The 22,773-nt window shown below is 35.9% G+C and overlaps 1 protein-coding gene and 1 pseudogene across 6 annotated transcripts in view; both read right to left on the bottom strand.

The window, feature by feature from the left end:
- The window catches only part of LOC141454028 (uncharacterized), a 772,684-nt gene that overhangs the window by 302,366 nt on the left and 447,545 nt on the right, over window positions 1–22,773 (bottom strand). The gene's annotated exons all lie outside the window — the stretch shown is intronic.
- Window positions 15,303–15,458, bottom strand: LOC141454830 (U4 spliceosomal RNA; annotated as a pseudogene).

Genomic DNA, 22,773 nt, shown 5'->3' with positions numbered 1-22,773 from the left:
CAAACCTTCCAGACTAAGTAGCACGCCCTGAACGCCCTGGCGAAGGTTATCCCTTCCGCACGTACTGGCTCACACCACTTTTCCACTAATTATGAGCTCAACCCTTGCTTGCATTAAACACGGATATGGATGCTCTAACCCAGAATTATGGAGTACATTTCTTCATTAATCTTTCCAGCCGAGCAGAACCTCCAGCTTTGTTTATCTTCTACATTATGTTATTCATAAAACTCAACTATATAACGGGCTTATCCCTGCGCCATTTTTTTTTGTTTTGTTTTATATTTTCATATTTTTTATTATATAAATATAAAATTATTTATAAAAAATCTTATTACCATTCTAATGATTATTTACTTGCTTTTACTAAATGTGCATTCCTTTTGCTTTTTCATAATGTATGCAGCACATACAGTGAGGGATTCTATCTTAAAAATACTAGCCTGCAATTATTCTTCACCAATTACTTCAAATCAGGACCTTATTGCACCCTGTCTCCTTCTTCAGGCCATTGAAGACGATTCAGGACATCTTTCTTCGTACCCTACCATATCTCTCTACAGATTTACGCAGGAGTGCCTATACTCTGCAAGCCCAAACACAAACACAAAAAAACCATAGTCCAACGTCATTAAGTCGTCCTTAGGTTCTTTTACAGCCTTAAAATAGGGCGCCACGGTAGCCGAGCGGTTAGAGGCGAGACCTGCGAAGCTAATATGTATTGTGGTACTAGGTTCGATTCCCGGTCTTAGGCCTTGGATTTTATTTAATGGTTAATAAAAGAAATTTACAGTAAAGTATGTTTGCTAGTCGCCTCCGTCCGCGACACCTAATTGGTAGTTGGACGTAAAGCCCGCCTGAAAAAATAGGCAATTACTTTACTTTACTTACTTACAGCCTTAAAATGCGTCCTTGTCCACTAAAAAAGAATGAGTAAAATCGTAGTCAATCTCTTCAGTGACTGCCTCTTCACCTAAAGTTTCACCAACCCTATGACACTCACAGTCCAGCACCTTGTATGTCCATCCAGTTCTGCAAAGTGCGAAGTTCTTTCTTTCCGGCTATTTCGCCATTAAATAACTTGGCCTCTCTTTTGCTACGAGGTAAAACTTGATCTTACTAATCCAAAAAACAAAGCTTTTATTAGAAAAGCTATTAACTGCTTAGTTAGCGAACATGAATTTCCATGAATAACCTAAACATTTGTTAAAAGTTTCAGTGAAGCTTTGTTTATAGTTGTGAAGTGAAACGTGAATTACAGAAGTGAAACTATGATTACAATTTTACCAAAATTTGGAAAAAATGTTCAACTTATATTCAGTTTGAACCAAAAAAAAGTCCAGCTTTATTTTTATTTTTGTGATACCAGAAGCGTGAAATATAAGCATTAACTTAATTTTTATTTCAAATTGGAGAGTATAGTTTTTGTTGCGTTCTTAAGTTTAAGTACGAATTATACTTCAAATATCCTTTATTTGAAGTATAATTCCTAATTAGTAAGGTCTTATTACAAAGTTACCAAATAATAAATATTTACTGTTCATTATTTTTGGTGACTGAATCATAGATTCAATAGGATGAAAAATTAATGCCTGTTTCAGTCTTCAAAATTCATTATGCCGAACTTTCGACCTAGGGACTAGGTCATCTTCAAGGCTAATTTACAATATACTGTTTCACATCATTAAAGGGTTGGTGTGTCTTCTATTTTGTCTGTTCAGGGACTGAATGTGATCGGTCTGATCACAGTATTATATTGTTGTATATTGTAAATTAGCTCTGAAGATGACCTAGTCCCTAGGTCGAAAGCTTGGCATGACTGGAACTGGCAGTTATTTTTTCATCCTAATAGATATTTATGTATCAAATAATAAAAATTAAACATAGAAAATAGTAAAGCATAAACTGATCTTTAAATTTCTCTCTATCTCAGCTAACAAAATTTATCTAGGTTTGTCTAGGAGTGTAGGACAAAATTTAAATAAATAATATTAATTTGTATTCATGCAAATTAATTATTCTAAAGAATTAAAATTATTCATAAATTAAAGGTTTAAACTATAATTTTTATTATTATTTTTCCTTAAAAACAATATTTATCTTATATTTAACAATTATGTATGGGGATTGACCTAGTAGACAATAATTTATGTACATTTTTTTTGTAAAAACCACAAATAAAGAATGTTTGATTGATTTAACAAAGTTATGGAATGTAAATATACTTATCGTCTGTGTCCCAGTGGATAAGAGACTGGGAATTAGTTCCTCTAACTAACTAATTGAGGAATATAAAGTCAACACCAATGAAGCAGGTAACATCATGTCGAAACACTCGCCGTGAGGAGGTGGTGTTAGCCAGGTTGAGGATTGGCCACACGCTATTTACCCATGGTTACATCTTCAAAAGAGAAGAACCACCTATTTGCTCTGAGTGTAATAACGTCCCTTTAACTGTACGCCATATCCTGGTTGAATGCCCCAAGTATTCCAGAGCTAGGCAAAAGTGTAACATTTCCTCACAAATGGAAGAAGTATTGAAGGACGATGAAAACAGCGTACAAAACACTCTGCGATTTCTGAAGGATATTAATGTTTTTAATTCAATGTAACAATAGACACTTTACTACGCGAGGTCACTTTTAACATACAAACTTATAGAAATCGGTATTTTACAAAAGTTTGGTAGCAGTAAAAATAACAATACAAGATTTGAAATTATAATATTACGGAGCAATAGAGAAAGGATTAGCTGAGTGGTTAGCGAATACTGGATTCCAACGCGGAGATCACGGGTTCGAATCCAGACTGCTGGCCCTTAAATTTTCTCTTAGTAGGAGCTTCTTTTACAGCTTACTGACCAATGATAAGGCAGAGTGGAACGCCAATAACCTCAGATGTTGACACCATCCTAAATTTGTAATAATGCTCGAAGCTATTCCAAGCTTAAGTATTTCAGCGATGCGCTAATGTGCGTAAAAGAGGTTTCTAAGCTTAATCCAGCTTCTTCGATTGATATCTGTGATTTCAGATTATAATATCAAGATTTGTTAACCTTCCAGCCGTTTTGTTGGATAATGTTTAAATATTGTACTACCGTTGCTTCTTCCTACCGTTCGCATCTATCTCGCAATCGTTTCCTCTTTATCATTATCAAGATTAATTTGTATTGTGCGTAGGGTGCTTACAGAGTAAAGATCATTTTTATATAATAACCGAAAAATGAAGCCAAAAGCTCTACCATGATTCACCCGAGATGCCAACAAAAAGTGAGTAGGTTCCAGATAAATTCACCTAATTTAGACGAAAGGAATTTTTAGTAAATAAAAATGGTACGAACAATTTCCTTCCCTAAACACAGACGATAATTGCTTGTTTTGGGGTTTTGTAAGGTGCGCAACAACAAGGGTCCTTTGCACCTAACTGTACTGTAGAATAGACACTTTACTACACAGCCTAACCTACACCTAGTCAATCTGATCGATACAAACCTAACGGTTGGCCTAACTCCTATTTTCTTCTAACCTAACCAACTAATGTTGGGGTGGAGTACTCGATATTCCTCGCACCCCATAGAGATCTAACCTAAATTTTAAAAAACCTATTTACACAAAATTTATATGTACACTCATATACTCATCTTATTAATTACATTCATCCTAATAAATACAATCATCCTAATAAATACAATCATCCTAATAAATACAATCATCCTAATAAATACAATCATCCTAATAAATACATTCATCCTAATAAATACATTCATCCTAATAGTTATATTCCTATATATACATTGAGTGACACCGATGTGGTTATTTATTCCCTTTAAACAAGGATAAAATCTTAAGCAGCTAATCAATAAGTGGAAGGATAACAATTTTGAAATTGTATTCGTATAAATTTTACCTTTACTTAGTTTAGAATTTCCACTTTCCTCAAAAAATTTTGAGACAACTCCTTTTTTAAAGTTACATTCATGAAACTTGCCTGTCTATCAGTCTCTGATTGAGTCAGCAGAATTCGCCGCCCTTTTTTTAAAAAAAAGCAGAACCTCCCATTGCTGACTAAGCCCAGCAATTACACAAACCAATACCTCTCTAAATTTACCTAAATCAACATTTACTAAGAACACAGAATTTTCGTTTAGTCAGAACAATCATCAGTCTAATTTTGATTTCTGAATAACTCCTTCTTTCTAGACTAGTTTTGAAACTTTATTTTCTATGACCTGATTTATTGATAAATAAAAATTTATAAAAGAAATTGCGGAGATTACTAAATATTTGTATGTTTACTAATACAATTTATAGTTAGTTCCTTGATTTAAAGAAATCACTATAATAAATAAAGAGTCTTTCAAATTACAAGATGAAGGGGTAAAAAACTTAATAATCTATTCTTAGATAATTGATGTTTTATTCTGCACAGTGTGGTGGCAAATTTTGAATGCATAAATGAGAATATATTTAGCCAATAATGTCACCTATACAAAATATATATAATATCGTTGAGTAATACAGAATTCTGGTAAGAGTGTGCGAGTTAGTGGAATGGGTCTAGAAAACGCTTATCCTGAGTTATAGGGTTAATTCCAAACTAGGTGGCGCGCTGGCCGATTCAACTAGGACACTGGATCCTTTTATAGCCGTTCTGTTAGCCTAGGCTCGCGCAAGACGAGAGTGTAGCCTTGGCTATGCCTTTTGGTGTTCAAACTATACTATAGTGTTCCAATATGAGAGAGCGTAGATAGCGGAGCTTTTCACTATCTTATACCCATTCACTTGAATATATATATATATAGAGAGCAAACATCCTCCCATACTCCACCTATATTCATGCTAAACCCCCATCACCAGCCACCAGGATTGGGGAGGAGTACGCTGTTCCATAGCTACCACGTTGAAATACATGGGGTACGCCGGCGGTGTGGGCTGTTCCACTTCTCTCATTGTTCTAGCATTCCCTGGAGGAATTTAACACGTTGCTCCACCATTTAATAAACGGGTAGGAGGTGGAACTAGAAGGCCGTCTACCACTCTTCCGCTAAGCTCTACCACGCAAATCCAACTTCTGCCTTCTCTATCCTGTTTAGTGACAACGTTTAGGAAATACAGCGAACGGGGTTGCCAACATCGTTTATTGCAAATATGAAATATCATCATCTTCCAGTTATTTGCTTCATATTATAAACATTAGATTAATTTTGTTTATTAATTTCACCGCTAAACTTTAGATAAGGTTCATGAAAAGGTTGAGGGAAATTCCGCCAGATCAATTATTTTTTTAAGGAGAATTTATGAAAACACAATTTCAAAATTTGCAGTTAGAATCAACAGTTCTAAATTAACTTAATTCTAAAATTCCATCCATTTAGGACTAATTATCTAGAACCATATATTCTCAAATGAAATGTCTACACTTATCATAAGTGCAACGTTCCAAATAGCTACACATATCTGTTTTGATTTAGTTTATTATTATTTGTAATTGCATTTTTATTCTCCAGCAGGGGGTCGTTGTTGCTTTGCAGTTTCCTGGGTTGTTTGCAATCCCATGGATTCCTAGCTAAGTACTCCATGCACTTTCACTGTACAATAGGTACCTCACTACACTTACGCTACATTCACGTAAACAAGAAGACCATGGTACATACTCGTATAGCTTCGACAAAGAAAGTTTAAACCCTTTAAATCCTAGAATCCTCTATTGTTTCGGGGGTGTTCGTAGGGCCATCAATCCTACCCTGCAAAAATTTTATTCGTCTCGAAAACTCAGTTGGAAAATTGAGGAGTCTAGAGCCCTACATGGGCGGTCCTTCCCCTTTCTCTTTTTGTCCTTCCCCTTTCTCTTGTTGTCCTTCCCCTTTCTCTTGTTGTCCTTCCCTTTTCTCTTGTTGTCCTTCCTCTTTCTCTTGTTGTCCTTCCCCTTTCTCTTGTTGTCCTTCCCCTTTCTCTTGTTGTCCTTCCCCTTTCTCTTGTTGTCCTTCCCCTTTCTCTTGTTGTCCTTCCCCTTTCTCTTGTTGTCCTTCCCCTTTCTCTTGTTGTCCTTCCCCTTTCTCTTGTTGTCCTTCCCCTTTCTCTTGTTGTCCTTCCCCTTTCTCTTGTTGTCCTTCCCCTTTCTCTTGTTGTCCTTCCCCTTTCTCTTGTTGTCCATTGATCTACCTTATGTGGATTCTGCTAAGTTTTTGGGGGTTACCTTCAATAGCACCTTAACTTGGCATAATCATGTGGGTAATGTTGTCAATAGAATGAACAAAGCTCTGTATCAACTGAAGTACCATAAAGAAATCTTGCCTGTTTCACTAAGGAAGCAGTTGGTTCAAACACTCACCCTCCCGCATGTAGATTATTGCTGTCTTGTTTATTTGGACCTGACTTCGGAACTGAATACGAGGATACAAAGAGCTCTAAACTCGGGTGTTCGTTTCATTTTTGATGTCAGGAGAGATGAACATATTACTCCTTATTACCATCGTCTGAACTGGCTAAATATTGAATACAGAAGACAATATTTTTTGGGCGCCTTTATTTATTTTCTGTTTAGAAATAGAGCGCCAGATTATCTGTATTCACTATTTAGTAGCAAAGAACAGTTACACTTGAGGACCACTCGACAAGTGGATACAAAGTTGTACACGCCCACACCTAGGACTGCAACCTATCAAAATTCTTTTTATTTAAAAGCTTGCAGGTTATGGAACTCACTTCCGATTGGAAGTGTCCTTCCCCTTTCTCTTTTTGACCTTCCTCTTTCTCTTTTTGTCATTCCCTTTTCTCTTTTTAGTGTTAAGGATATTACTTCTTCAAGAAAAATAGGTTAAAGCGAAACGCTTCATTTATTTTTAATTATTTAATCTACCTAAAAAGGCTTTAAGTTTTATGAAATCTTTGGAATTTCTTTTAGGTCAACTGCTTGTAAAAAAAATTGCGTACAACTTCAAACATCAAAAAAGAATCCAAAAATTCCGAATTATAACTATAATTAAAACAAATCTCATGCAGCGAACATTTTAAATTTAGATTATTCTAAATTTTTACCGCCAATTTGCTGACAAAAGTCAACAGTTAAATGATTGAAAGGGAACATTTAGGGCGGTATTGTAGGTGTAGAGAATTTTATTAGAGTTCAGATCAGATTGTAACGTTGGGATGGTAGGATCCTGTAGTTGAGAGAGCAATAACCTTTACCATTACAGTGGCAATATTCTCTTTCAATGCTCATATATTTAACTTGCTCTTAGTAATATAAGAGAACTGATAAATATTTAGGTAAAGTTAATTTTAATATTAATTACTGTTAAGATATTTGGTTACACAAAAGAACATAATATGCTGTATGTAATATATTCTCACTCTGGAAGTATGAAGTTGAGGGGCGCTTCTGCCAAAAATATTAAGCTTAAACTTTAGACATTAAACAACTTAAGTATAAAGGAAAGAAAATACTGGTATTAAATAGCAATCGTCTTTTTACGATTGCAATTGAATTATGTAACATAAAATTTGTATTCAAATGTCAATAGATAGCCGCCCAGTTTTTAGGATATTACTGGAACAATTATTGTGTTTTTGGGCACGACAAGAATGCAAAGGATGCACCCCCATATAACAGTTCAAATTCTGCAGTTCTGCCCACGTTCATTAGGTTAGTTTTTGAAAAAAAAAGAATAGTTTTCTCTTTAAAAAGGAAAAGAAAGAAGAGAAATAAGGGTACTTTGTGGTAAAATTGATGGGTGAACAGATAATAAATGAAATCAGTTAAGGAATGAAGTCAGATTAAAGGAATGGATTCCTACCACTTTTGTGTTTGCAATCTTGGAAATGGACAGTGAAGCGATGAAAGGTGTTGAAAATGGTGGTCCATGTTGTGGTGAAGAGAGATAGGATATCAAGCAAAGAGGCTGGATACTGCTGTGGTGAATAAATGTATATTCTTTGGTGAAAGTGCACCTGTTCTGACCGTACAATCTTACCTGTACCAACTCAGTCACCGCCTCCAACACATGTATATATATATATATATATATATATATATATATATATATATATATATCGCACACAATGAACATCATGAAGGTTTACTTGAAGAGGAGTATTGTGAGTGTCGCTGGGGACAAATGGCTCTCAGTATAGCCGAAGTGCCTAGCTCCTATAGTGGTGCTAGTATAGTTTCCATAGAGCTGGCTGTATGTTTTATTCAACATGTCCAAGTCACTGCTAGGTACACTTCTGTAACTCTAATGTAAAGATAGCCTCCATCTCCTTCCGCCCGTACTCTCTCTTATATATATCTGTACATATACATAGATAGATATATATGGCACTGTGAAATGTAAAGTAACTACTATCTGGTGAACGGAGTGCCTTTTTAGATTTAATTTACCGTAGATTAAAACAAGTACAAGGCTTTCTTTTTCATAAGTACCGTCTTGAAATTAATGAAAACCAAGTATTCTTATAAGAATTTTATATTTACCTGAAAGCCAGTATCTTAATCTACTGTGCCTTAATCTTAATTGCCACTAATATAAAGGCACTTATCGTATCGTACAACCCAGCTTCTGGAATCCCATCCTCATAGAGGTCTGCCACTCTGATTTGACAACCACTGCAACGCGGTCTTTTTTAACCTCATCATCATGAGTGTCCATACCCAAATGCAAAATCTCTACAAGTGCAGAAACAGTTAGTAGTTTACTGGGTGCTCAATTCATTCTACACCATGTACGATTTAGTGTGGCTATCTTTAAAAATGCTCACTGTTCATAATGTTTTCTCCATAAACTTTACTGATTTCACTGATGAATTTCAGCCACTTTCCCAACTTTAAGCAATAAGAAAACGAATCACAGGCGTGTATTTCACAGTCACCGGGATTCTCAGTCAGTGGAGGTACTTTAAATACTTAAAAAACAGACGTAATCAAGGTCATAGCGTTTGACTCTTCCACGGCAGATGTAGCACTGCAGCAGCCGAATTTCGAAACAGTAAGTAAACTGTTAAGTAAGTACTTAAAAAAATAAAATAAAACACACTTCGTACTACCCAGGTGATCTGGTCTAATCACAAAAAAAAAAAGGGAAAAATCAATTTTGACTAAAGTGCTATTTTAGGTTTAGGAATTTTGTACGGTAAGTTACAGTTGCGCCTCCTGGTGTTATTATAATCGAAATAATGTATTTAAATTTCAGCTAGGCACCACGGTAGCCGAGCGGTTAGAGGCGAGACCTGCGCAGCTAAAATGTACTATGGTACTGGGTTCGATTCCCTGTCTTAGGCATGGGATTTTATTTAATGGTTAATACAAGAAATTTACAGTAAAGTATGTTTGCTAGTCGCCTCCGATACCTAATTGGTAGTTGGACGTAAAGCACTCCGGAAAAATAAGCACTCCGGAAAAATAAGCATTCCTTTATTTTAGTTTTTTATTAATTTTTTTGTCAAGTTTAAGGATCCTACATATATATTTTGTTCATAAACACATACAGATATTCTGAATTCTTATTAAAGACTTCTTTTTCATTAAAGAGGAAAAAAGAAAAAGTACACTGAAATAAATGAAAAGAATCCTCATTTGTACTTCAGTTAGAACCCAACAATTACAGCGCTTCAGATGTGGCAACCTTAAGCCACATAAAGCGCGAACGGATGATTACAGCGTTTGGGATCCCATAGTATAATATTATCTACCCATAGACAAGCATAGAAACTGGTAGCTATGAGAATGCTAAAGGCCCGAGCCCTCTAATTAGTTAGGTGAACAACGAATTCTCTGGTACAGGCAGACCTGGTAGCTCGCAATCGCACCTTTTTTTTTCTGGGATCCTACAGACATTTAGGCACAACCTGTTACCCAACACCCACATTTCTCAGATAGGCCGTTCTCATGTGCCATTGGCTCCGGCATATTGCGTAACCAACCATTTACGACATGTAATGGAATTTTGGTGGGCTTTTTTAAAGTTACAGTTGTTATGTACACACACAAATACACACGTTTACACATACTCAGCGAGGAAGGAAAAGAGCCTAAATTGTACAGATTAGATATCGTGGACGGAGGCGACTGGCAAACATACTTTACTAGAAGGTTCTCATACGAGAAGTGGCTATTAAATAACGAGACTATTGCTGTAAAACATTTTATTTTAAATTTATACACATTTAGTTATTATCACCTTCAATATACACCCCTCCCCTATCGCTACAACGCTCCATGCGAATTTACCATTGCACGAAACAGTGCTGGAAGTCTTTTTCTGTCAGCTCCTGCATGACGCGTGCCGCTTTTTCTTTCACAGCTTCAACGGACTGAAATCGTGTACCTCTTGATGCAGATTTGACTTTGGATTACACATAAAAGTCACATGGGGCTAGGTCAGGCGAATAAGTCGGATGGCCTAAAACTGGGATGTTGTACTTGGCTAGAAACGTCTTGAAAGACAATTTATTTATATTTTGACATAATTTTTTTCCTTTCTCTTTCACGGAGTTGAGCAACCACCTCACGGTAGTAATGTTGATTAATTATAATCGATATTTTCATCCGTTTTGGACGTGGAAGGGCGGTCATCATCATCGACATTTTCTCGGCCATCTTGGAAACGCTTAAACCACTCAAAAACCTGCGCACGTGATAAACATTCATCGCCATAAACTTCTTTTAATAAAAGATAAGTTTCAGTAGCGGTTTTACCCAGTTTCATGTGAAATTTTACGACAATTCGTTGCTCTACTACGTACATGTGTAGCATAATGTTTTCGGGTAAAACGAAACTAACAACTCTTACACAAACGACGGTTCCGGTCAGGACAGATTTCTCTAACACGTGAGACGCTGCAATCGAAAGAGAAGGCTTTACGCTGCACAGCTGTCGGTCGTTAGGATTTAGCGCATGCATAGTTCTTCTGTAGCAGCATCAGTCTCTTTATTTAATAGCCACACCTCGTATTAACCATTAAATAAAATTCAAGGCCTAAGAACTGGGGAATCGAACCCAGTACCACAATACATGTTAGCTTTGCAGGTCTCGCCTCTAACCGCTCGGCTACCGTGGCGCCTGAGACTAATCTATAAAAAACCACTTTTTCGGGAATTAGGGAACCTCAAAAAATAAATTTAAGGTGATAAATGAAAATAGAAAATGCGCAGGATTTTCACTAACTTTTCTTACTTACAATTAGTTGTGTAACAGAATGTAATAATGGTTATGAACATTGATAACTGTGGTATAGTTGCACTAAAGCAGAGAAACCAATGGCTGAAAAGTGAATGATACAGTTTAGATATGGTACGTTATGGTTTAGATGATGTTAACTCAAGTTCCAAGCTAATATAAAGTTAGATATATCTTCGTTGCCAATAGTCGAGTGTATATATATAGAGGGGCCGTTGGTCTAGCGTGGTAGCAATCTTTCACACCGTCTTTATACCTGGGTATGGTGCCGGCCTCCACTCCAAGTACACCACACCTCCGGAGTAGTTCGCCAGAGTAGAAGGTGGCAGAGTACAGAAGCAGTAAGTTCGTCCAACATTCCCTCATCCGCAACCTTACCAAACTCAGCCTTAAGCTTCTTCTACTATATTTATCTTCGTTTAGAGGTTATTTCTTCTCACTTCACTTGTGATTCCCTTCGCTTTTTTCTTCCGCCTTTCGAACAAGAGTGATTAAAGTTTCGATTATATTTAAATTCTGTATCGAAAAATGGTACAGGAATCTAAACATATTTAGAAAAAGAAAAGAAAAATTAACTCTTGAGATGAATTATGTTCATTTTGTTAATTTCTCCATTCTCTTTCACGTCACAGATTTCAAATCTTTCTCTAATATTGCTAATCTATTTACCTACTCAGCAAGTACATTAATTTTTAATGTAAATAGCAGGTATTGTAACTAGTAAAAAGAGGAAAAAGCCCACAATTATTGTAACAAGGTACGAGCCGAGCTGAATAGTGTCCCGCGGTTAGAGCGGCAAAGGTTATGATGGCTTGTGCCCTTTGTGCTCCTTAGGGATACAGGAGGATCTCTACAATTTCCTGGCTATATGTCCTACTCTAGGTGAGCTCTCCGACTCAGGTTCATGGGAAGTTCTTGTCTTTCTGGCCTTTATATTGTTAACTTGCTGTCTACCTCGGATTATCTGGGATGTAAGATATAAAATTATAAATGAAGAACCTACAATACAATTAAAATATCTTTTATTTATTATTATTATTATTTTTATTAGAAAAATAAAGGATTAATTAATTATTGTAACAAGGTGTCAAATTATTTTGGTTCTGCGTGAAAATCTGAAAAAAAAAAAAACTGCGGCTGTGTCATGGATACGGCCGTGTGTTGTACGTGAATACGTTTACGTAACGGGTTATATTTTTTATATAAAATATTTTTTTTTCTGTATTTAGGATGAAATCAAGGAAACAAATCGGCGATCGAACACAATCTATGCCTATACAGTCCGTTGTCGATGTAGAAGCGATTTCATCATCCACTTGCATAATTTCTACCGCCCCAGCTGCAGATGTACTGACACCGTCGTTGATCCGCTCGGCCGCATTCATTCTTTTACGTTCCTGGCACAGCTTGACTCGGTCATATGGTGTTTTATTATTACCATTCGATTGCTCTTGAGAAGCTCTTTCCAACCTTATCCGATCTCTGTATTTGGTTTTGGCTTTTCGACGCGTATAGGCCGACATTATATATTTTTGATAATTTTTTTTTTTCTAACACCTTATTATATTCAATGTCACTATTTTACACTAATGTTGATCGAGAACAATGACATCTCCTACCCTGTCAAAGTCCGAATTTTTAACAGCGTCAGCAGATCTGTACTCTGTTATGGGGCGCAGGTCTGGGGTTGGCAGCGTTTCGATGAGGTCGAAAAGTTGCTGTATTTCTTTATCAAAAAGTTATTCAGAGTACCCAAATACACTTCCTCCGCCTTTATTTGCACTGAAACAAGCCTGTCACCTGTCTTTATTTACACTCTTAAACTCCACTTTAAATATATTCTCAAAATTCTTGATCTCCCAAATTACAGATACCCAAAAATCTTGGCCAGGGAAGTAATTAAAAGAAATCTATTTTGGTTTAAAGAAGTTAGCAGATATGCAGAAATGGTAAATTTGGAGGTAAATCTGAACCTAGACAACTTGAACGACACTGATCTATGGAGGAATAGCTTTATATTGCTAACTAATGAGCTTCGGAAATATTTTAAAAAACAAGCTCTGCAAAAAACTTTAGAGACTAGCTTCTCTTCGCTTTACTGTGAGCTCTTGTTCGATTTGGGAAACAATTCCTATCTGAACAATGATCTTCAACTTTATAAGGCAAGGTGGATCTTTAAAGCAAGGGCAGATGTTTTGCCGCTTAATTTCAAACGCTTCAGGACTTCAGATACAAAGTGTACGCTGAGTAACCGAGAGGAAGTTGAAGACTTACACCATTTCCTAGTGGTGTGTCCGGTATTCGGTAGTCTTCGAACTAAGTGGCTTGGCACCTCTTCCCTTTCTAGTGCAGCTATTTTAGAGTTCCTGAATGGTAGAAATTGGCTAGCGTTGGCAAATTTTATTGGCTCAGCCTTTGCCCTCAGATTAAAACTGATGAGCTCTTAGGTTTCTCCTAAGGCACAGTATGCCATTCCTCCTAACCTCTCTTCACTTTCTTACATAACTCCGTTAATAACAGAGATGTTAATAGTAATAATAATGATTCGAACCTTCACCAATCTCGTAATGAACACTGAATTTAGGCAAGTAAACCAATAGTTATTTTTATTTTTATTATTCGTCATAAATTCTGAAAATTCAAATTTATTGAAAGATTGTATAATCCAGATGTGTATTTTTTTTTTTTATTTTTTTTTTTTACATTTTTTATTTTTTATTTTTAAATATTAATTAGAATTTTCCCCAGACTCCACACTGACGGTCTTGGACCAATGTGTTTCCGTCTTTATTTTGTATACATTAAGATTTTATGTTCTTTTTGTGATTTTTTAATTTCAGTAGTTCTTTAATTTTTGAAAGATATATAGAAAAAAAGTTTATGTTTTGTATTGTTTTCTTTTTTTTATAATGTAAATATTGTATATACTAAATTTTGGTAATGAAGACATTTCTTCTTCTTCTTCTTCACTAATGTTTTATGACGAATGCTGACGATTAAAACTTAAACGAACATGGAGTCAAAAGTTATACTAATTGCAAATCTCGATACACAGCAAAATGATCTCAAAATGGCGTCCTTCCCTCCCACGCGCGCGCGATGCGTCACCGTCCTCGCTTACCGTAATGAATTCTTTGATCCTTTAGCTATCCAGTGGTCTAATTTAATTGTGGATGTAGGCGATAGATTCAAAACTATAATGCCAAACTGCATCCCCCGATTTTGTTATCATTAGGTTTGTTGGATTGCCTCTACATGATAGCAAATTTAAAGACGTATTCACGTCAAAAGCTATTTTTTTTAAATAATTTATATTTATATTTTTTAAACAGAAGGTTATTAAAACTTTCCTATAGGACAGTTGTATAAGGGTTGATCGTCAAAAACTGCACGAAAAAGCGTGACGTTGAAAAACACCCAACTTTGACAATTTTTTTCTCTTTTTATATAAATTATAGGGCAAACTCTTCTATATAACTGTAATTTTTCTGCAACAACCCAGATCTAATAGGTTTCTAGAAAAAAGTTGCCGAAAATGAGCAAAAACGGCTTTTTCAAAAAATGTTCTTGTTCTTGTTACCTTTTTTTGTGAACAACGTACCGCCTAAACGCGCGAACTGATTTTCATGAATGAGGTGTCATTCCATTCGGAATTTTATGTAGATGTGCCTTTTGGGGGTCTCGACGCTGTACATTGAATGGAAGAGGAGTTAGCCCACTTTATGTAAGGCCCCCCCAAAATTATTATTACTAATTAATCTTGGCCCGATTTTGATAAAATTTGGTAGGATGATAGGGTTAGGGTTCCTTATTATTATGCTTCTTCTTTTTCTTATTAACATATTATTATTATTATTTTATTTTATTTTTTTTTTTTTGGCGCATCAACAACTGAGGTTATTAGCGCGCGGAGCTTTTTCCAGTGCACTGCCGGCCTCCGGACAGTGTTCTCTCCTTACAGACAACACTGTCCATCACCGGACAGTGAGCTGTAAGAAGCGCCTAGGAAGAGAAAATCTATGGGTCAGCTGCTGGATTCGAACCCGGGACCTCCGCGTGGGAGTCCAGTATGCTAACCTCATAGCTAATCCCTTCCCTTATATTATCAATCAATCAATAAACCTTTATTTATAATTAAATGTAAAATACAAAAAAAATAAACAAAAAATTATTAGGAAATGCATGGCGTATAGCCGTCTGCAGGTTGGTAAAAGTTTTCAACTAGCAATAATCGCACCTCAGGAGGCCTTCATTGGTTACGATATTGCCACTGCGCAAGGTTTTATTATTATTATTATTATTATTATTAGTGAGAAGAAATGAAGACGAAGCATGTCAGAGATAGGATACATTGAAGCGAGATGGACTGCTAAGCAAATTGCGAAGATTCTTTTATTCATTTTTAATTTAAGAGGCGACAAAAATTCGAAGTTATTGGGCGCCCAGAGCTTTTTATCGGTAAACTGCCAGCCTCCGGACAGTGTTCTTTCGTTACATCACCAGACCGTGAACTGTAATTGAAGCTCCTAGGAAGAGAATAATCTAATGGCTAGCAGCTTTGTACGAATACGAGATCTTCTCGTGTAAATCCTGTATACTGGCTTTCCAATGAGCTAGTCCCCTCCTTGAATTGCGAAGATAGATAAAGGATATGTACGGTTATCCATTGTCAAGAGAGATTAAAGTTGGGTTTGCAGAAATATGCTTAAACTGGAAGGCTTCCTTGTAAGGTTAATGTGAGTGTTATGTACGGTGACACTAGTTGTTGTTAGTTAGAATTAAATACGATTCAATAATTTGGTGTTTGACGGAATCAAAGTTGTTTATAACCTTGGGAATATTGTGTGTTTGTCACATTAATTGTTTTCTGTAGTTACCAAATTCCGTTTTTCCTTCCTTTTGCAAGATGCTTAAATCTACTATTGCAATACTTTGTCCATCATTCATTTAAGGTTTTTCTTTTAACACCATTTTCATAAGAAAACTCTAATTATATGGAAATCGTTAATAACTTTTCTCTTATAACTACACCCTTCAATATCCCAGCTATTAATAAAAAAATCAAGTTAAAGTAGGAAAAGTTTTTCCACTTGATTTTTCCCGCACTCTTTTCTTCCCTACTTCTTAAAGTTAAAAGTTGCAAGAAGAAGAAGAATCAATACAGTTTTCCCGAGGGTTGGGTTTTAGAGAATTGCATCCAATGCTTGATATCTTGCAAACTCCAGGCTATATCAACTTTTGCGCCGCCGTTCTGTGTTTCATTGAATACAAAACAAAATCGAACTTTAGCGCTAACCTAGTTTTTTTTCATTAGGATATTTTGTTGGATAATCAAAGTTTTATGATCATGATTCTAATTTCTCTCCTCCTGTATTATAATATCTAACTCTACTATTATAAGAGAAGAGGGTGCCACGGTAGCCGAGCGGGTTAAGAGCGAGACCTGTAAAGCTAATATGTATTGTGGTACTGGGTTCGATTCCCGGTCTTAGACCTTGGATTTTATTTAATGGTTAATAAAAGAAATTTACAGTTAAGTATGTTTGCTAGTCGCCTCCGTCCAAGACACCTAATTGGTAGCTGGACTTTAAAGCCTACCTGAAAAAATAGGCAATTACTTTACTATTATTGTAAGGGAAGGTATTTATTGTAAGGTTATCAATTTTGAGTTATCACCAGAAATTGCTTTTTTCATAATCACCCTCTCTCTCTCACCAATTGTGTTTCCCCTGTAACTCAATAACAGAAAATTTACATAGTCCAAATTAGATTAATTAACTTAGGTGTTAACTGTGGACATCGCAAAAAGATTTCAGTTAAAATCGGCCACCCAAAATACCTAAATACTAAAAATACTAAAATACTAAATCAATTCTTTAGTTTTCAAAGATTTTTCAATTTTTTTCGAAAATGGCTCTTAAAATTTGACTCAACTTGAGGTACTAGTTGCAGTTATTTAGATCTATACCTTTGGAAGTCCTTCACCATCAATATCAATAAAGTGGTGAGCGTCTAAAATATTTGCATTATTTTCTATGGTCTAAGGCGCGTGAATAACTAAGGTTATTGGCACCCGGAGCTTTTTTCTGTGCACTGCCGGACTCCGGTACAGTGTTCTCGCGGTGAATGAGAAGGTAAAACCACCATCCTCCCCCACACACAACAGACCAAGGGGACTCTACCATCGTCCCTGCTTTACCACAACCACCATGAAACCTTTCCTCAACTCGTCAACCTGGAGACAGAACTCCAGCGGGCATCAGCGATCATCACGATCCCCTTGGTACCATTTCATAGAGACTCTGTCACACTGGCCCAGCCTTGGCCAGCTCATGACTTACCAGGTTTCTCTATACCCTCCTGTTGTCAGCTTGGGCAATACCATTCCAGGTGAGACGGTTTTCCGTACACGTCCCCTATTAGTCGCCTCTTACGAAAGGCAGGGGATACCGTGGGACTATTCTCACCCGGTACCACACGGATCGGTGTTCTCTCTCTCGTTACTGACAACACTGTCCATCACCGGTGACAGTGAGCTATAAGAAGCTTCTAGAAAGAGCAAATCTAAAGGCCAGCAGCTGGATTCGAACCTGAGATCCGCAATGTGGGAATCCAATACGCTATCCGCATAGCTAATTTCCTCCCGCAACAAATATTAGTATTATTTTATTTTTGAAGTATAACACTTACTTTCTCCTCACATTGATCCGGTAACTTCACACAGAAATCTTCAAACTCATCTCTTCTCTCTTGAGGAATGGTTTCAAAAATGGAAAATCAAGTTAAATGAAACAAAATCTCAAAATATTACTTTTACTCTCCGCCGCATCCCTCTTCCTCCGATCTTCTATGACTCAATTCCAATTCCTCCTGCCAATGTTGTGTCCGTTATCTTGGGCTGTATTTAGACAAAAGACTGACTTGGAACCCTCACACACGACTTAAACGAATTGAAGTTAACAGGCGTTATCGACTACTTAAAAGACTACTAGACCGACGATCAAATCTTTCACTTAATAACTAACGACTGATGTACAATTCTATACTAAAACCCGGTATTGAACTGTGGGGTTCAACGAAACGCTCCAATCTTCAACGAATTCAATCTCTTCAGTCTAAAATTCTCCGCACTATCGTTAACGCTCCATTTTACGTTTCAAATCTAACCATCCACACAGACCTGGAAATTCCTGGTTTGTAGGTCCAGGTAGCACGAACTCGCTACAAAAAGTTTTCATTAGAACTTGCACTCTCATTCTACAATCCTCTGGTCCGCAATCTATCATCTCATCACCATCCAGATCATCCTCGCAGACGATTAAAATCAGCCAGTGGCCTCGCGATTTTCTCTCATCTGAAGAGAGTAGCTAATCCTGGAGACGACTTAGGGAGTGTTATCACTGGGTAACTTCTGCCCTCAATTAGTGAGTTTGTAGTGGTGTCAGTTATTGTCATTGTTAGTAATAGTGCATCTAGCGCTGGTGTAACTTAACAAATAAATTAAAAAAGAAAAAGTATAACACTAATCAAAGAGATATGGTTTATTTTATTTAAAAAAATCTAAGTCAAAATAATAATAACATTTTAATAAAGAAAAAAAGTAAAAGCATAGCAAAAAACTAAGAGTAAAAATTGGCATGGTTACAAACATTAACCTCCGACATGAATTATTTGTATCATTATTACTGGCGAGCGGTCAGGCTGACCGCTCTTTCATTTTTTGTTCTTTGTTTCGCTACTGGATTTATTCTTTTTGTCTTTTTTTGTAATTATTTAAAATGCTTATTACAGTAACGGGAATAAAACGAACAAACATTGGGGTTACAAAGTTAAATTTATTGCGTCAAACAAAATTATTTGTTCTTTATCTTTTGCTGCTACATTAAGTTATTTTGGTATTATATTTATTTATAAAACTTTTTATAAAGTAAGGGGAAAGTATTGTAATCGTGCTAATTTTCGAATTTTGAGTTTTTCACCGTGGATATTCGATTTAGGGTTCCTTGAGACAGAGAATGGTTTTTTTTTACAAATTGTTTCTGTTTGTGCCTATGTTTGACTCAAAAATAGATAAACGCAACCATTTCAAATTTGATGCTTAGATTAGGCGCCTAATGGAGGAAGTCACAATATTGTTTTCGTTAAAATTGGTTAACCAGAAATCTCCACTTCTCTGAATCAATTTTCTAGTTTTATGAGGGTTTCAATTTTATTTTTTCTGAAAGCTCCTACAATTTTACTAAATATAATATGTAGATCTACAAGTTTTATTCACTCCTTTTTTTTTCCAGAAAAATTTGGAAAGAAAAGTGGTCAGATATTGCTCTAAAGTGCTGTTACTCGTACTGTTTATTGTACTGACTTACCACTTCTAATATTAATAAGAATCTAAAGTGTTAACGGAATTTCCAATTTTGGCGAAAATCAGCAGACCGAAAGTGCTATTTTTTTCAAAAAATAATTTTCCACTTTTACAGTTTTTCAAAGCAGATGCCTCATGCGAATTTACTTAAACTTTCTATCGTATAGTGATTAAAAATAACACAAAAATCTACAACTCTTACCGGAACTACCAATGTCTACTTCTATGGAGTGTTGGGGTTCCTTCCTTCTAAAGTGAATAGAATTAGATTTGATACTAACTTCCGGTATTTGGAGACATTTTATTTGTGAGTTATAACCTTGAACTTAGTTCTAAAGGAAAGTACAAAGGGCACTACTTATACTTTGAGCCTTGGCAACACTGAGTGTTGTCAGGTGCTATCTGATGTTTCCACTTGAAAGTTTGACATTTTTGACCATAACCTTCTTCCAAACGTTTTGTTATTTGAGTGCGATTTGTGTTGTTTACATTCCCTTGAAAATTGTGTCTCAGCGAAAAAATGGAATGCTTAAGAAATACAATGGCGGTGCTTCAAAAGACGTGTATAAGATTGTAACAGGTATGAGCCGGAAACTAAACAGCAGTCGTCTGTATGGGCGTTTCAAGATGAACTAAATCCAACAAAAGTTGTTCGCGCTCGAAGCACTTCGAAACAAATGGTCGCCTGTTTTTTCGGCAAAACTTCTCATGTGGCAGCAGTGCCTTTAAAGGAACGTAGAACGGTCAATTCTGAATGGTACACAACCATTTGTTTGCCGGAAGTCTTCGATGAAATAAGGAAAACAAACAAGCGCCGTCGGATCATTCATCAAGACAATGCCAGCTGTCACACATCTTGTCTAACAACCGACTATTTGAGCACTCAAAAAATTGAATTAATAGGTCATCCGCCGTACAGTCCTGATTTGGCACCAAATGACGTCTTTTTGTTTCCGAACGTCAAGAATAAATTACGTGGACGATTTTCGTCGGCAGAAGAAGCCGTTGATGCATTCAAAAACCATGTTTTGGAGGAGTCTCAAGCGGAATGGAAAAAATGCTTTGACAAGTGGTTCGAACGCATGCAGAATTGTATAGATCATAAAGGAGAATATTTTGAAAAACAATAAAGTCATTTTCAATGACAAATTACTGTTTTTTTTTATTATTAGGCTCAAAATATAAATAGTGGTGTATGATGAGAAGTGCAACCAAACCTAATCTCCCAGAAGAGCTATTTTCAATAAACTGTTGCTTGCGTTGATCCGATTTTGACCCAAATTGTTTTCACGTTTCCTGATGAACCAGAGCCTAAAAGATAAACTTCTGGAGATGTCCTGTTTTCTTGCTATGTAGACCCAGAGGAATTTATGAACTCCCCTTTTTGCGTATTTTGTGAAACTAATGCTATTTATTTCCCCTTGAAAATTCAAAAACTCTGCACAATTACAATGACCACCGTTATGAGATGAGAGAGATAATAATAAATAAATATGAAAAATAGATCTTAACAGTGTGTTTAACCATCTTCTAAGTAAAAACGTTTGAATATTCCCGTGGCTTTAAGCGTAGGTAAGGAATAATTTATATGATTTCCCTAAGGTTAAAGAGAGTAGGGCGACCCTTGTCCACTAGCTCCTTATTGAATGTTGGCAATAATAGATGTGCTGTAAAGGTCCTAACATCTTCCTTTGCGTCCTACTCCTCTATCCGATACTCATGTCCAGGAGTACCAACTTTTGTTAGCCGAACAACTAGTTTACCATCACGTACAGATTTATTTCAGGTATATCTTTTTTGGCTACACTGGAAATCTTCCGCTCTTCCATAGACGCCCATATACCTAAATCGTTAATCATACTGTCAGCAGATAGCCCACATACGTACTTAAACACAAATATATAATAATCTGTAGTATGTGCAGTATTTTGAACATATGTGTATGTGTTTTTACTACCACCAATGGAATCATCTAAATTCTATCCCAGAAGAGTGTAGAGGAAAGGGAAGAAAAGGTAGAGCTAGATGCTCCAGGAATCTACCTGGAATGCCCTAGTTATATATATATATATACACGTGTTACTGGAGCCGCACATGTTCACCAAACATCTACAACAATAAATTCCCATTTGGTTAAAGCTCCAGATTATTTTAGTTTCAACATATTCTCTTGTTGAAATCAATGTTCATGGTCCGATGGATTCTCAATTTGTACTCCCTAGGGAGGTACGTTTAAGTATTTAAAGAGAGGAATGAAGAGGGAAGAACAAACAATTGACCAAACATAAATAAAATTAAAAACTACCAATCAAAAACATAAAAAACAGAATCGTAACGTGTAAATTAATGCCTAATTTTTCAGGCAGACTTTTTCGCCTATCAAATTTAGTGTCAAGAACGAAGCCGGCTAGTAAACATAATTTACTACTCGTATATTGGATGAACCAGACAACTAGGTGTCTTCTCTTATCTGTTAGATTGGTTTCAAAAATTTTTATTGTACCCTATTTGAAACTAAGCAAAATAACCTTCGATTATAAAAATAGTATTTGTTTAAAACATTTCCTAACATTTTCTCAAATATTTCAGAATTTAGAATTTTTAGTGCAATTTGTAACCTTTGACTTCCTTATTTTAAGACAGCCTACTTTAAAATTTACTACTGGTCCATCTACGAGTATTCAATGAATTAAACAACTTGATAACTAACACTCTTGAGTGCTCGTGCAAAACAAACATAATTTCTCATACGAAGATAAAAGGAATCCTGGAAAATGATATACCGTTTGAAAGCCCATTAAACAAGGAAACTTTTATAAAAAAAAGTGCCAGCACCTAGATCGGATAATGATCACATAAGGGACGAATGGGTTTTCTTAAAAATTTCGATTACTTTTATTTTTCCAGCATCCGGAGGAAGATTGAGGCTGTTTGGAGAATAACTTATGCTTCGAAATGGTATCAAGTTTTAGAAAATTTATCTCTCTTTCTAACCGTGCCATCAGAATCGAATTCGGACTAAAACTTTCTGAGTAATAACATTTTTATTGCAAAAAAAAAGTAATGATTTTAGAAAAAAAAAAAAAAATTAAAGTGACACTCAAGAACAGAGGAAAATATGAAGTTGGCCAATACATCATTGAACTCCACTTTAGATGTACTACACACAGTAGGCCTATGGACATTACTTACTGGTTCACCCTGTATATTTCACATAATAACCATTAAATAAAAT

Source organism: Rhodnius prolixus, unplaced genomic scaffold, assembly GCF_049639745.1.
Source record: "Rhodnius prolixus isolate KJV_2025 unplaced genomic scaffold, Rpr scaffold_9, whole genome shotgun sequence".
Taxonomy (NCBI): Eukaryota; Metazoa; Arthropoda; class Insecta; order Hemiptera; family Reduviidae; genus Rhodnius; species Rhodnius prolixus.
The sequence above is the reverse complement of the archived record's forward strand: the minus strand, read 5'-3'. Positions and strand labels throughout refer to the sequence as shown.